The sequence below is a fragment of the Spinacia oleracea genome, chromosome 3 (genome assembly GCF_020520425.1).
Source record: "Spinacia oleracea cultivar Varoflay chromosome 3, BTI_SOV_V1, whole genome shotgun sequence".
Classification (NCBI taxonomy): Eukaryota; Viridiplantae; Streptophyta; class Magnoliopsida; order Caryophyllales; family Amaranthaceae; genus Spinacia; species Spinacia oleracea.
This window is the reverse complement of record NC_079489.1, coordinates 68,594,337-68,610,445: the sequence shown is the minus strand read 5'-3', so window position 1 is coordinate 68,610,445 and position 16,109 is coordinate 68,594,337.

The following is a 16,109-nucleotide window of genomic DNA, read 5'->3' as shown; positions in this document are numbered from 1 at the left end:
CACTATAAATAGAGCTCCGTCTAAAGCTGTGGAAAAGACTCCATATGAGTTATGGTTTGGAAAGCCTCCAAATGTGTCTTTTCTTAAGATTTGGGGATGTGAAGTATACGTCAAACGATTAATTTCAGACAAACTTCATCCAAAATCTGACAAATGTATCCTTGTGGGCTATCCAAAGGAAACAAAGGGGTATTACTTTTACAATACATCTGAGAACAAGGTGTTTGTTGTTCGAGATGGTGTCTTTTTGGAGAAAGATCACATTTCCAAAATGACAAGTGGGAGAAAAGTAGACCTCGAAGAAATTCGAGTCGAACAACAAACTCTAGAGAATGCTCAAGATGACATTCAGGATGAAACTCAGAGATCTTTAGAAGAATCTGGTGAGAATCATGGTCAATCTAGAAATGTTACCCCGCGTAGATCGCAAAGATATAGATCTCAACCGGAAAGGTACTTAGGTATTTTGACGAACGAGAGCTATGACGTTCTATTACTTGAAAGTGATGAACCTGCGACTTACAAACAAGCTATGACGAGCCCTAGCTCCAAGCAATGGCAAGAAGCCATGAAATCTGAATTAGACTCCATGTCTGAAAACCAAGTATGGGATTTGGTCGATTTGCCAGATGGCTACCAAGCCATTGGAAGCAAATGGGTTTTCAAACTGAAAAAGGACAAGGATGGGAAACTTGAAGTTTTCAAAGCTAGATTGGTTGCAAAATGTTACAGGCAAGTCCACGGTGTGGATTACGATGAAACCTTTTCACCAGTTGCAATGCTAAAGTCTATTCGGATAATGTTAGCAATCGCTGCATATTACGATTACGAAATATGGCAGATGGATGTCAAAACTGCTTTCTTAAACGGCGTTTTAACAGAAACTGTGTTTATGACACAACCTGAAGGTTTTGAGGATCCAAAGAATGCTAAAAAGGTATGCAAGCTAAAGAAGTCAATCTACGGATTGAAGCAGGCATCCAGGAGCTAGACGTTTTGATGAAGCAGTCCGTGACTTTGGTTTCATCAAGAACGCAGACGGATCTTGTGTATACAAGAAGGTCAGTGGGAGCAAAATTGCTTTCCTAGTATTATATGTCGACGACATATTACTTATCGGAGATGACATTCCTATGTTGAACTCTGTCAAGATTTGGCTTGGGAAATGTTTTTCGATGAAAGATCTAGGAGAAGCACAGTACATATTGGGCATCAAGATTTACAGAGATAGATCTAAAAAGATGATTGGACTTAGTCAAAGCACTTATATCAATAAGGTGCTTGATAGGTTCAAGATGGCGGACTCCAAGCGAGGCTAACTACCCATGTCTCATGGAATAACTCTAAGCAAGACTCAGTGCCCAAAAACACTTGATGAGCGTAGACGAATGAATGGGATTCCATATGCATCATTGATTGGTTCAATAATGTATGCTATGATATGTACACGCCCGGATGTTGCGTATGCACTCAGTGCTACGAGCAGATACCAGTCAGACCTAGGAGAGGCGCATTAGACAGCTGCCAAGAATATTCTGAAGTACCTGAAAAGGCACAAAGATGACTTCCTGGTCTATGGTGGAGATGATGAATTAATTGTTAAAGGCTATACGGACGCAAGTTTCCAAACCGACAAAGATGATTTCAGATCACAGTCTGGGTTTGTCTTCTGCCTCAACGGAGGTGCAGTAAGCTGGAAAAGTGCTAAGCAAAGCACCATTGCGGATTCTACAACTGAAGCGGAGTACATTGCTGCACATGAAGCAGCAAAGGAAGCTATATGGCTAAGGAAGTTCATAGGTGAACTTGGTGTAGTCCCCTCCATTAAAGGACCAATAGCCCTGTATTGTGATAATAACGGAGCTATTGCACAGGCAAAGGAGCGTAGACACCACCAGAGAGTCAAGCATGTACTTCGTAGATTTCACCTTCTACGAGAGTTCGTTGAAAGAAAAGAAGTCGAGATAAACAAGATTGGAACTGATGACAACATATCAGATCCATTGACTAAACCTCTGCCGCAGGCGAAGCACAACTCGCACACTGCAGCTATGGGAAACAAGCATATTGGAGAATGGCTTTGATATCCCTGTTTAATGTTTTAAAGTTTTAGAGTTTAAATCTTTGTAAAACATTATTGGTTAATCATTCACAATAAATGAAAAGAATTCATTTTTCCATTTAATTTGTGGTTTATTAAATGATGAGTCCCTTCAATTTGACGATATATTCAAGATAGACTGTCAGGACAAGTCCTGTGACTAAGAAATGTCTATCAAGTGAACTTGAATGTCAAAGGTTGAAAATGGTCCCTAGTCGGAGTTTTCTATAAAATTGGACGCATAGAAAACGTTAGACGATTAGAATGCAAGATGACTAGTAGTTCTGTTTCTTGAACTATGTGGACATGACAATGTCATAATCATTTGCATAGATACTTACTTTGAGAAGACTAGTATCGGACAAGACCTATGAAACTTTACTGTAAGAGATGAAAATCTGTCATAAGTAAATTTCATTAAAATTATTAGACACTAAATCCTCAATACCTGAGTGATTTGAGATTACTTGTTTGAGAACTGGTTGCTTTAACGTTGACCAACCGTCGCACCGTAAAAGGAGGCTATAAAGGCAACGCTCAGGTAATCACCTATCAAACGAAGTCTAATCTCAAGATCGCAAGATTGGGATTGTCCTCCCATAAATCGGGATGAGATGCTTAAAAGTTGTACAAGGCCACTCGGAGAGCTAGAAACTGTGAAATGCATGGCCGTGCTCGGATGAATCATAGGCTATGATTATCTGTTTATTTGATCAGTTGAACTTTGAAACCGAGGAACACCTCAGGACATAATAAGGATGACAACTCTTACCTTATTTTCAAGAGCAAGCATCGAGCGACAAAGGAATTAGGGAATGCACACTTGTCCCTAAGGACAAGTGGGAGACTGAAGGAAATAATGCCCTTGGTCCAAGTATGCATTCAATGTTAAGTCTCATAAATGCGGTTCAGTATTAATTGACAAGTTAATAATTCAGTGAGATCAAGTGAGCTGAATGCCTAGCTAGAGGCCGCTCCAGTTCAAGTGGAATTAATGATATTAATCCACAGCTTACTCTTGACTGAACCCGTAGGGTCACACAAATAGTACGTAAACGGATCAAGTATTTAATGGCATTAAATACTCCATCTATGGATATTCGGAATCGACGGATCTTGGTTTCAGTGGGAGCTGAGATCGTCACAGGCAAGAAATGAATGCTCCGGAAACGATGATATTGCCGGAAACGGAAATATGGATCGTATCGGAAATATAAATATTATCCAAGTCGTAGATGTTGCCGGAAACGGAAACATGGTACGTATCGGAAAATATTATCGGAAATGGAAATATTGCCGGAATCGGAAATATTGCCGGAAACGGAAATATTGTCAGAATCGGAATTATTATCGGAATCGGAAAATAATTCCGGAAACGGAAATATTAAATATTTGTTCAAAACGGAAATTAATTCCGGAATCGGAAATATTAAATATTGTTCGTATCGGAAATAAATTCCGGAATCGGGAATTTAATCGGAAGCGCGTCGTACGAATTAGCATCGGACGAGACTTGCTAGACGAAGGCCCAGCACGAAGCCAGGCCTACGCTCAGCAAGCCCAAGCGCCCAAAAACACGCTGCCAAGCCACGCCCGGTCCAGCGCAAGGCCAGGCCCAGCAATGGCCTTGGCGCGCGCGCGGGGCTGCGACGAGTGGGCTGGCGCTGTGCGTGGGCCGCAAGGCCTGCGTGCGGTGCTAGCGTATCACTCGAAGTGTGTTACTCGAATCCTAAGGCTACTGGGATTTGTCATATGATTAAATCTAATCCTAAAAGATTTAGTTTATTTAATTAGAGTCCTAGTAGGATTATAATTAAATAAATTAGTATCCTAATAGGATTCCAAATCCTTTTCCATAACTCTATAAATAGGTGCCTAGGGTCACATATTTACATCGAGTATTCAAGTATTCAAAGTGATTTTGAGAGCAAAATTCAGTCATACAATTGCCTATAAAGTGCCGAAAATTCTAAGTACCTTAAGGGCGATCCTAGTTGGGCAAGCTTAAGGCGGATCCGGACGTGTTGTGGGCTATCTACGGAGGGACGACACTTGGAGTCCTAAAGACTTGTTCTTGTTCGGTTCGGGCGCAGCTAGGGAAGGCACGCAACAAAGAGTATGCATCTAAACTATGCTAAATGATTATGTGTAAATAATATGCTTTCCTGGCTTTATGGTTTTTCCGCATGATTTATGAATTGTCATATGTATCATAACCTAACATCGTCCTCTGACAAGTCAACAGGGCCGAGCAAGTCCCTGGCAGCGGCCGAGCGCCACGTCAGCTCCGAATCAAAAATCACATTCCTCTAAGAAAAAGGAAGACCCGTAATCATGGCAAACTCAAAAGGGGTAATGGTGATCTCCCCCCATGCCATATGAAAAGTGGTTGTGGTATCCCACCACCGCTCTAGCAAAGCCCATAGCCGGGGTTTGATCCCCGTTCTCCTTGAAGTACCTCCCATGGCACGCCAGAAATCAACTAGGCCCGTCTGCAACCAGATCTCCATAGCCTCCTCGTCAGCACGGATGGCTGTAAAAGCCTTCTGAAGCTCCGCCAAGGACCAGAAGGTGCGAAACGGCTCTCCGTCAGCCTACAGATGAACGAATCAGCTCAAAACCTATACAAGTACAAAATACAAATTCAAAGCATAGTACAAGACTCACCAAGCCAGCGCGAGGCCGCTGAGACAAGTGAAACTCCGGTCAAAACACCAGATCGGAAGGACTCCAGCCAGTACCAACAAAAGTGGGTGCTCTCCGGGGAATTATACCCCCATCCGACGCATTTACCGCAGCCGCTTCATCGTCCAAAGCGTCCTCCTCAGCAGCTCGAACCACCAAAGATTCGGCGAGCTTCCTCCGTGTATGACGAGGCATACTAAATCAAGCAGAGTACAAAGTGTCAAAATTCTAAACTGGGGGCTATCCTATACTAGCCCGTGCAAAAATCAAAATTTAGAGGCTATCCTATACTAGCTTGTACAAAGTCAAAAATTCAAAAGAATCCCCAGTGGCAATACTAATTCAGCCAGGGACCTCTAGTTCCAAATTCAAGTTCTACACCAACGCCTAGGCTATCCATACCGAAGTAGGTATACAAGTTCTACACTAACGCCTAGGCTATCCATGCCGAAGCAGGTATACAAGTTCTACACCAACGCCTAGGCTATCCACGCCAAAGCAGGTATGCAAGTTCAACACCAACGCCTAGGCTGCCCATGCCGAAGCCAGCGTTCCAAAACTCTACAAACAACATCTAGGCATCCTAGCCTATTCTCTCCTGAGACCCCGCAAGGTCACCAGTGAGACTACTATCTACAAATACCAGGTACAAGATTCAAGAAAATTTTCAAAAATTCAAATCTACAAGTTCCAACAGTTCCAGTTCAAGTGGCTATCAAACAATTCTCAACAAAATTCAAGAAGCTTAAGCATACAAGCATCATTCCAAAGCACGAGAAAATTCAAATCTACATGCAATCCTAGAGATTATTTCATAAACAAAAACATGAAATACTTACATGGACAAGGCAAGAACAAGATCAAGGGGAGAGGCTAATCGACCTTTGAGAGAGAAAAGAAAAGAATTCAAGAGAGTGTGCCTCAAAATGGCACGGCAAGGGGAGCTTTTATAGCTCAACCCCGCGCCTGACGTCGAGGCCCGCGCTGGGCGCTGCCTGCTGCATGCGCAGAATCTGCCGCGCGCGGTCTCCCGTGCTGATTGCACGTCCTTTACTGCTACGGTCTTCCCCACCAAGCATCAAATGTCGCATCAGGCCATCTTTCGAAAATACGGGTATACACCTGTATCTCCAAGTACAAACAGATGAACATTTCAAGAATACAAAGTCCAAAAAATACAATTACTCAGGCGTTCGACTCCCAACGGACCCAAGCTCCAGGAAAGTCAGCCAAAATTTCAAAATCTTAAGGGCCGGTAAAAAGCTCTTATCCCCAGCAAAGCACATCCCCAACGGATCAACTCCGGGTATTCAAAATTCAAAAATTCAAGATTCAAAAATTCAAGATTCAAAATTTTCAACGCCAAGCTCCGTCACAATTCAAAGACGGAAGTGCAGTACAAATAAGTACTGGAGTCATCACAGCCGAACGGAGGTAGACTCTATCTTTTTTTTCTAACGCCTGTTTTGTGCAGGTACCGGCGTACAAAGAGTGGTCTTGATTGCAGAACATCTTGATCATTCTCCGGCCCTTTTGAAATACTTTGACTTGCTCTTTCCTAACCGAACGCTCAGTCAAAGTGGGGGCTTCTGTAGACACCTAATTTGTGTCTCCCCTCTGGGATGATGACGATAACATTATCCTTACTAGGCGGTTGGAGCAACTACGTGCGGAAATCCCAATTTCTAAGAACATCTCCAAATACAAGATCCAAAATCCAATCCCCGAGGTCGTTCCCCTTCCGGAACTCGGTACAAAATACAATTTTCAAAAACCAATTTCAAAATCCAAGAACAATCTCATCTAGTATACCATTCCTTTGGTTTTACTAAGCCTTTTCCACTCAAAATAATATAAGGAAAGTCATATTCGGGCGCCGACCCACAAAATCGAGCAAGTCGGGCCTCGTCCCGTAAAACCGAAATTCAAAACCCGAAATGGCTTGTTTTTAGACGCAAAATCAAGTCTTAACCCCCAAGCAAACACTACGTGCCAAGCATCGTACTATTCGTACGAAGGTACATCAATACGAGACAAATCAAGGACGGAGCCCGCGTCCTTGTTTTGGCAGCACTCATGCCACGTCACCAGCGCTGGGCGCTACTTTGGCGTGCTGCGCTGGCAATGGCTGGCGTTTTGCAGCCATTTTTCCTATAAAAACCCCCTAATTTCCAGCATGTAGGGAGGCAGATTCAATATACAACGTCGTAATACAAAAATTACGCCTCAAATCCAAATCAAAAAATCCTTCAAAAACACATACAAACTTCAAGTTCTAAGCAATTGGGAGCTCTAAAAGGAATTCTTGCCTAAACCTAAATAGGTAATTCCGAATCCCACCATATTCAATCATGTTTCTTTGATTTTCTATTTCAAAAATGATTAGCAAGTTGGCATTTTTACTACTAAAAATGTCACTTGCAACAATCATACATCTTTTCAAAATCCAAACTTTTCAAAATACAAAAATGCAAACTTTCAAGATTCAAGGATGTTCAAAGTTTTTTGCAATCACTTATTTGAACTAGAATCACTTTCAAGTATGGAGTAATCAAAGATGACACCTTTCTAACTTTTAAAGGTTTAGTCTTTTGAGATTCAAGACTCCATTTTACAATGTACAAGTTCAAGTTTTCAAATTTCAAGATCCCACAATGTTTAGGGTTGCTCATGACTACTTCCCTAAACTAGGATCCTTTCAAAGTAAGAGCACATGAAAGATCTAACCTTTTCAACATTAAAAGGCCCTATCTTTGAGATTCAAGTCTCTTAAGTTTCAATATTTCAAGTACAAGTTCAATATTTCAAGTTCAAGTTCAAATATTTCAAGTTCAATATTTCAAGATTCAAACTTTCAAGTTCAAGTTCTATATGCAAAATCTAGGATACCTTGGGATGAGCAACTTCTCCCAAGTTGAGATTTTTTTGGCTTTGAATTCGTGTCGGGCGCACTTATTTTTAAGGAGCGCTTGGCGTTCGAATCTCATGTGCCCAAGTACAAATTTCAATATCGCAATTTCAATTATGCACCTTTCAATATTGCAATTTCAATTATGCACCTTTCAATTCCGCAATTTCAATATCGCACTTTCAATTCCGCATCTTTGCTTGCCTAGTCCTTCTAGGCAATGTGGATCTACTCCCTAGTCCATCTCTAGGGGGTCTTGTAGTTACTAATTCCACACTTATTTACTATTGTGATGTTGCTTTATTTGCTTTATTGCTTTCATCACCATACATGATAAATACAACAAAATGCAAGGTTACATCACGCTTAACAAAGATAATTTCTTGGACAAACCGATCTTAGGTTCCCTTAAATTAACTTTAAAGCAAAGTGACCACCATACAAAGTAGAGATTCTATTTGCTCTGAATTCAAACCCACATAGTCTAAACTAGGGTATTTTCGAAAATGTTATGTCACGTACTCGAATAATTTCTAAAGCTCGGGGAATAAGCATCTCGTTCCCGTGCCCGGATCTCACCCATCTGTTTCGAAGATTCAAGTCTTATCCTAATAGAGTCATTTACGGTCTTTCCAAACAAGACCCTAAACAATGTTTGGTGGCGACTCCTTCGAGGTACAAAAATACGATGGTTTCCAAAAAACGCCCCCTTGTAGGGAATTGCATACAAAAAACACCCCCTACAAGTATGAAACCTCCCCAAAGATGACACCTTTGTATGGCTTTCCTAGTTACCCAAAGGCACAACCCTAAATGGTAACATCATTGGTTTTTGTATTAGAAATGTAGAAGGACAGAATACATGGTAGATTTAACTAGGGATTCAGAATTACCTAGTTAGGGTTAGGTTGGATTTCCGATTAGAGCTCCCAATTGTTTGAACACTTGAAATTGTATAGGAATTTGAGGATTGAAAATTGATTTTTGTGTTTCCATTTTGAGATTGAATTTCGAAATTACGACGTTCTGTTTCTGATTTGGTGCCCTAAAATGCTTGAAAATCCGGGTTTAAATAGAAAATTATACGGCTAAATTCCAAAAGCCAGCTGCGTCCAGTGCAGGGCCCTGCGTTTGGCGCAGGTGAGGTGGCTCAGGAAACGCCAAAGCAAGGACGATGACACCGTCCTTGCATTTGTGTTTATGGGTGTAACTTTGTACGAATTGTACGAAGTTGGCACGTGGTGAATGCTTAATGATTAAGGCTTTGATTTTGCGACTAAAAACTAGCCGTTTCTGGGTTTTTGAATTCGGTTTTACGGGACGGGGCCCGGCTTGCTTGGTTTTGTGGGTCGGCGCCCGAATTTGGATTGCTTAGTGTCATTTTGACTGGAAAAGGCCTTGTAAAACCAATGGAGAGGTCTATTGGGTGAGATTGTGTTTGGATTTTGAAATTAATTTTTGGAAATTGAATTTTGTACCGAGTTCCGTAATGGGAACGGGCTCGGGAGTTGGACTTTTGATCTTGGACTTTGGAATATATTTTAGCAATCGGGACTTCCGCACGGAGTTGTACCAACCACCTAACAAGGATAATAATATCGTCATCATCCCATAGGGGAGACACGATTTAGGTGTCTACACTTTCATTCTTGAAAGTATTCCTTACAACAATCATCATACAATTTTACAAAATCCAAATCTTTTCAAAAGTTCAAGGATGTTTATGAAAAGTGCAATCCCTTTTCTAAACTAGAACATGTGAACATTCAAGTTCCTAATAAAAATATTCAATATTCAAGTTCAATGATGTTTAAATGGGAGCAAACTCTCTTTAAACCAGAATATTTCAAATCATGGAGTATGTTAAAGATGAGATTTTTCTAGCATGAAATCTCTTATTCTTTGATGTTGAACTGACAGGCTAAATTGCACTCCTATCAAAGATAAACCTAACGTTCACCAACTAAAAATATAACAAGGGAAGTAGGGATCGTATCCACAGGGAAACAATGTTCTTTCTACTATTAAAGAAAATGTCTAGACTACTGGGAACAAGATTATAGTTGGTTTGGATATTAAACTACGACGATAATAAAGCGGAAGAATTCAGATATTAAAAGGTCTAGGGCATAGGTTCACCAATGAACAACAATCCAGGATGATAAACAATCAATAATAATTAATAAAGCAGTTAATTAGACTAGCATGCTCTCTCGAATCGATACTAATCATAGACTTAGAATTAACGGTCTCTCGCTACGTATGAATCCCAATTCTACCTATTGAAACAAGCCTAAATATCAAATTGCATCTCTCGAATCTTAACCTGATATTGCTAAACTAATACAATTAAACCTGCGCAAATCTAATCGCATAGTAAATGAAACCAATCAATAGGAATTAACCACAATATCAATAATCAATAACATTGAATCATCCCTTCATATTAATTCATGGATTCCCAAAACCCTAGAATATAAACTACTCACACGTATTTAATTTTAGTTTAAACAAAGCAAACATGATTAATGAAAACATAATTAAGATTGAATAACAAAGGAAAGAAATAAGAAATACCAAATTGTAGAACAAAGGATGAAATTTAAAGCTTCAAACTTGAATTGAATAATAAAATTAATTAACAAAAGTTTATAGAGAGAATAAAAAGTAAGCAATAAACTAAGGTACTAGAAAATAAGATGCTGAAAAATAAGAAGTCCAACTAAATAATAAGGGCTTGGTATTTATAGTTTTCCCAAAAAACAAGCGAAAATCGGAAATAAACTAAAATCCGCGCTACAGGGGTTATCGTCTCCCGATCGGGCAAAGGGCCGCCCGATCGGGCGATCTGCTCGTCAAACTGCACGATCCCGTATCTTAAAAAGATCATATCTCCTTCGTTATAAGTCGGAATTAGGCGAGTGACCACTCGTTGGAAAGCTCTTGAAGTCTAAAATCGAACCCAATTTTAATTGTTGCATTTTGAGTTGTATAACTTGATTTATGATCAAAAGAGTAGATGAGTGTCGGTTTTCTACTTCTTTCACTATTCGCTTTGTTCGAAAACTCTTCCAACTCAATGTTTGTGCTCTCGAAAGTACATAATCTCTTGTATTGATTAAAATGAGTTGGAAATGCAAAAAAATATGCTAATTCCTACAATGATGAACCTGGAACTACAAACACACTACAAGGAGCACATTAGTACTAAAAATCGCTCCGAAAAGCTCATTTGAGATCAAAAAGTACTAAGGAATGGGAGTAAAACCACTATAAAATATGAGCATATCATGAACCTCCCTTTTCAAGTTCAAGTTCAAGTTCTATTTCAAGTTCTATTTCAATGTCCAAAACCAATGACACTTCAAGATGAGCAACTCATCTAAAGTTAAGATTTTTAGAGAGTTGAATCCGTGCCGGGCACACTTATTATTAAGAAGTTGCTTGACGTTCGGATTTCAAATACAATAGTACTTTTTCAATATCGCACTTTCAATATCATCATTTCAATATCGCAAGTTCAACAACGCACCCTTTACTCGTATTTTTCAAGGCGATGTGGTTTTACACCTTAACGGTGTTGTACTCATTTCCATAATTCTTTTTCTATTTGTGATGATGCTTTACGTGTTTATTGCTTTCATCACCCAACATGCTAAATACAACAATATACAAAAGGTTACATTATGCTTAACAAAGATAGTTTTTGGACAAACCGACCTTAGGTTCCTTGAATTAACTTTAAATTAAAGTGACCACATACAAGTACCAATTTCAACGATTCTAAATTCATTATTCAACCAACCTAGTGCCATGATTAGGATTTCGCAAAACAATCCTTGTCTTGTGTTTGAATGTGTTTCTAAAGCCTACCAAAATAAGCGGTTCGTTCCGGTTCCCGAATCTCACACATTCGGTTTCAAGATTCAATGCCTTGTCCAAAAAGAGTCAACTTTGGTCCTTCCAAACATGACCCTTAATATGTTTGGTGGCGACTCCGTCAATGTTCAAAATTTTGGAAAGCTGTAGGGGTAATTTTCGCACTTTCTTATATTTTGAGCTTTGATTTTCTATGTTCAAAACTCAATTACATCACTTGTGTGAACCTAGAATTTTTCTCCCCTTTTAAGGGTGGGATTGAGAAGATCAAGTCAAATCTAGTTGATCACACACTTGACAAATTGAACAAGTTAGAGATCTTGGCGAGTCTTAAACAAGATTCATCAAGCTCTCATAACTTACATACAAAATTTAATGTACAAGATATACGAAATACGAAAAATACCACTACAAAAGAAAATACAAAAAAAAAACCTACAATCTGGCGACTCCACTAGGGAGTTCTAAACCTCAAGTTTGAACAAACGAGTAATCTATGAGCAATCTGCCACTGCTACGCTCAAGTGCTGGGCGCCAACAGTAGCGCTAGGTGCTGGTTTTGCGTCTAGATTTGCTGGCTACTCTTAGCGCAATGGCTTCCAGTGTCCCGTTGTAGACACCTACTTTTGTCCCCATTCCCGAAAGGTAAGGTTCGATGATGAAAGCGTAAATCTCCACTTGACAACGCATCTCCTATAAAATAACGAATCTCAATTCCCCTTTTCATTTCACCCGAAACCTGCTATTTATAGAAACCTGTTATTTATGGAAACCTGCTAAAAATAGTAACTGCCGTAATGGGTAGTTGTTAAAAGTGGCAAGTCATAAAAGATAGAAACCTGTCAGAATTAGGTGTTGCACTCCAACATAAATCCTAAATGAGAGAGAAATTATGAGAGAATCCTATTCCTAATATGATTCGAAAATAAGAGTCACGTATTAATTAAAATCCTAACGAGCCTAGAGTTCGTAACGGGCCCAGACGCACTCCGTCATGAAATTGATACGCACTAAAAGACTCAATTAAATCTCAAAAACTCCGGATTCTAGGAATCCGAATCTGACTAAGAAAAACAGCCCAGATCCTATTTTCAACGCCTGGCTCTGGGCGCCGAAATCTTCGGCGCCCAGGCCTGGGCGCTGAAAATACCTGGTACGTGTTTTTCCTAATTCCTCGTGGATTAGAGTTCTGCAATTCTATCTTTCCACGAACTCTTTTCTATAAATAGGGCCTTAAGTTCGACGTGAAAAAAACACAACACACAATTATTATTCTGTGTATTGACTCTAAACCCATAAGCCTAAGCCTCACGCTGCAAAACTGATCACGCGTTCTGTCGCAATCGATCCATAAATCGAACAGAACGTATCCTGTCCCATAATTTGAGATTCGTTAAATAAAAGGAGAAATAGCAAAGTCGAAGTGGTTAGTTTTCTGAGAACCGTGACGCACCTCTCAAGGGTGCGTCATAATGTGTCCCTTTTCCATGGTTTAATTGCTTTCCTCGCCCTTTTATGAACTGTTAAACTAACTAAAATCTGATTGTTCGATCACGCTTAATAAATATGATATTTTTGGGAAATTGGATTATCATGCTAGGTCCCCTAAAACAATCTAAATCAGATAATCGCGCTCGATCTAGTACTATATGTTGCATATTATTAAAATCAACTCAGATTAGTTTAATAGTTAACGCATGTCCCTTCAATTATTTATGCTGAGCTAGTAAGGATATCCTGCCTCTAGAGTTATCGAAGAGCGAGTACTCCTCTCGGTAGTTACAGTCCCCCGAACCCTCAATCTCTACCCTGCGGGTGTACGTTGAGCGATCCCCACCACCAAGGATCACAAGGGAACCTACGGCCGTCGTGGTCAAACATAATTGCACTCCCTTTATGTCACGATAACCGGGTTTTGTCAGTTTTTCTCATTGTCGTTAAAAACTGAATGGCGACTCCTATATTACCAGTCAATTGGGTGTAAACTCACAGGAAATCCAATTACAATTGATTTGACAAAAAGAAGCGTCACACCCACGAGGGACAAGGTCACGCATTAGCCTCGTGCTTTTTCAACCCCCTCACAGTGGCGACTCCGCTGGGGAAAGTGAAGGAAATACTCGTGCTTGTAGGTAATCAAAATAGCCGAAGGGTGAAACGATCCTACCCCGCGTTTATTTCCCCATCAAGTTGGGACGACCTGAAAATCAGCATATTAATGTGAACAGACAGAACCGCATAACGAATCTTGGATCCCTTGGTGTTTCATCTCGGGAGTTGGGACTAAGGATACCCATCGCCAACGGGGGGGTGCATACGCTTCGAATGTTGTCCACTCGGCACTTTTGCTAGTAGTACACTCGTCCCAAACCCAATCGCTATCCCACTAGGTCCCTCTCGCCTGCATGCCCCCTTGGCTTGCACTTGCGGGTTGGCCTTCTGTGACGAAATTCGTCTGTTGAAAGCACTACCCTGACCAGGGCATGTGGTGGATCTGCGATAGAAGCGGTACCAAGCCAGGCTCAAATAACTACCCATAGAAGCCTATCATAAACTACATGACATATTATTATTGCCTCATGGTGGAATGTTAGTTATGTGTAGCGAAATATATGATTGTGTGTGACAAACTATCCTAGAAAAACCAACGACCTTAAAAATTACCCAAACATTCATAAACCAATTTGCCAAAGAGTTATACCGAAATACGTGTTCCGCAAACCCGAACAATCGCCACAAAAATAAGCGACGCTCGGGATGGCCTGTAACGAATCCCACAAACGCTGCACAACGCGTAAAGGACGTTATTAGGCAAGCACGCAAAATCGAAGTCGCGTAAACAAAAGTAGACGCAAACAGAAAACGAGAACCAGCCAGGGACGCATTTTCAACGCCCCTGGCTGGGCGCCAGAATTTCTCACGCCCTAAGCTGGGCGCTGAAGTTGCTGCTTGGCCTTCTGGTCAAGCGCAGCAGCCTCGGTGCCCGCGAAAAAGTAAACACGTAGCAAAAAAAACCGTTCGTAAAAAGTTGATGCGAGGGCGTAAGAAAAGCACTCGGTTCTAAAAGCGACTCATAAAAAAGAATAACTCTTTGCGTCGTTGTTAGGCCTCCTACGACGACAATGCTCGGCATCAAAATCGAACATGCTAATAATTATGAATGTCACATGGGCAAAGTATTCAAAAATAATGTTCAAATGAAGTTTTTAAAAAATAATGTTCGAATAAAAAGTAAATCCGAGTCTAGACTAGGCTATGCCAAAGTACAATCTGAATCCTAAAGTCTTAGTTGTCTTATCCATAGAATCGGTCCTAATGCTTGGTGTCGTTCTGCAAGTTAAAAGGTTAAACCATATTGAGTCTCCCTTCCTAACATTTAAATCAATAAGCACCCATATGTAATTGTCATCCCTTGCTAAGAATCTACGGTCTCAATACTCTCTCCCACCAATAAAAATAATATATTATAGTATTTGCAAAATGGAAACAGTCACATTCTGAAAATCATTCCCCCATAGTCGCACAACCCCCAAAGTGAACCTAAGGCGTCAATACCATTGGCAAGAAAAATTAATGGCCTCAAGGCTTATGATCACATTGGGTCACGACCATCATAGTCGTCTCGAGCCACTCGCTCCTTGAAATACTCCTAAGTACGAACTAAAAGATTTTCCATGAATGCAACATGACCAACCATGAAAATACCCAAATCGGCATACCATAAGGCTACCATTGGGGTAAAGCAATACACACTAAGAGAGAAGCCGCACTAATGATTCTAGCCTTGTAAAAATGGAAATTCGATCTCCCCAATTAACTACCTTGCCAACATTAAGCAAAATGGCGCATGACAAATGAACACCCAAGGGTTAAAATCTAAAGTGTCAACCAACGAAAGTTATGGTCCAATTAACCAAAGTCTGAGAGTCACTTGGTAAAGTATTATAGGCTTACGCCACGTCATCATTTTGAGTCTAGGCCACCTCCTTGTATTCATACACGGGTTATAATCAGAAAGATTAATGAAAGTTCGAGTCTAAATCACAACTTCCAGTTAAATCCCGGAAACCGGAATCTGAAAAGAAGCAAAAAATTATCTTCGATGTAATTCTTTCGTTAAATTTCAATAAGGTAAAAATAACATTTTGAATCTACGCTATTGGCACATTCTAAGAAACGACTAAATACGCTTGCAAAGTAAGACAATTTAAAGGTCTACCCTAGGCCTGCTAAAATTAAAGGTCCACCCTAGGCCCGCTAAAATTAAAGGTCCACTATAGGCCTACCAAACGAGGCTCACTCAGTCTCGCCTCGTGACTCTAAGACCACAACCATCTACCTCTTAGCCCAAATAAAAAATTTGAAGGATTTATGTTGGGGAGAAATCCCAAGCAGAAAGAAAAAAGAGAAAAAGAAAAGGAAGAGCGAAAAGGGCGAGCCATGAAATACTTAGCCCGTACCTCCCAAAGCGCGAAATTTACCCAAGTAAACGGAGGAAAATAATTGAGTCAACCAATCCAAATCATAAAATTCTAC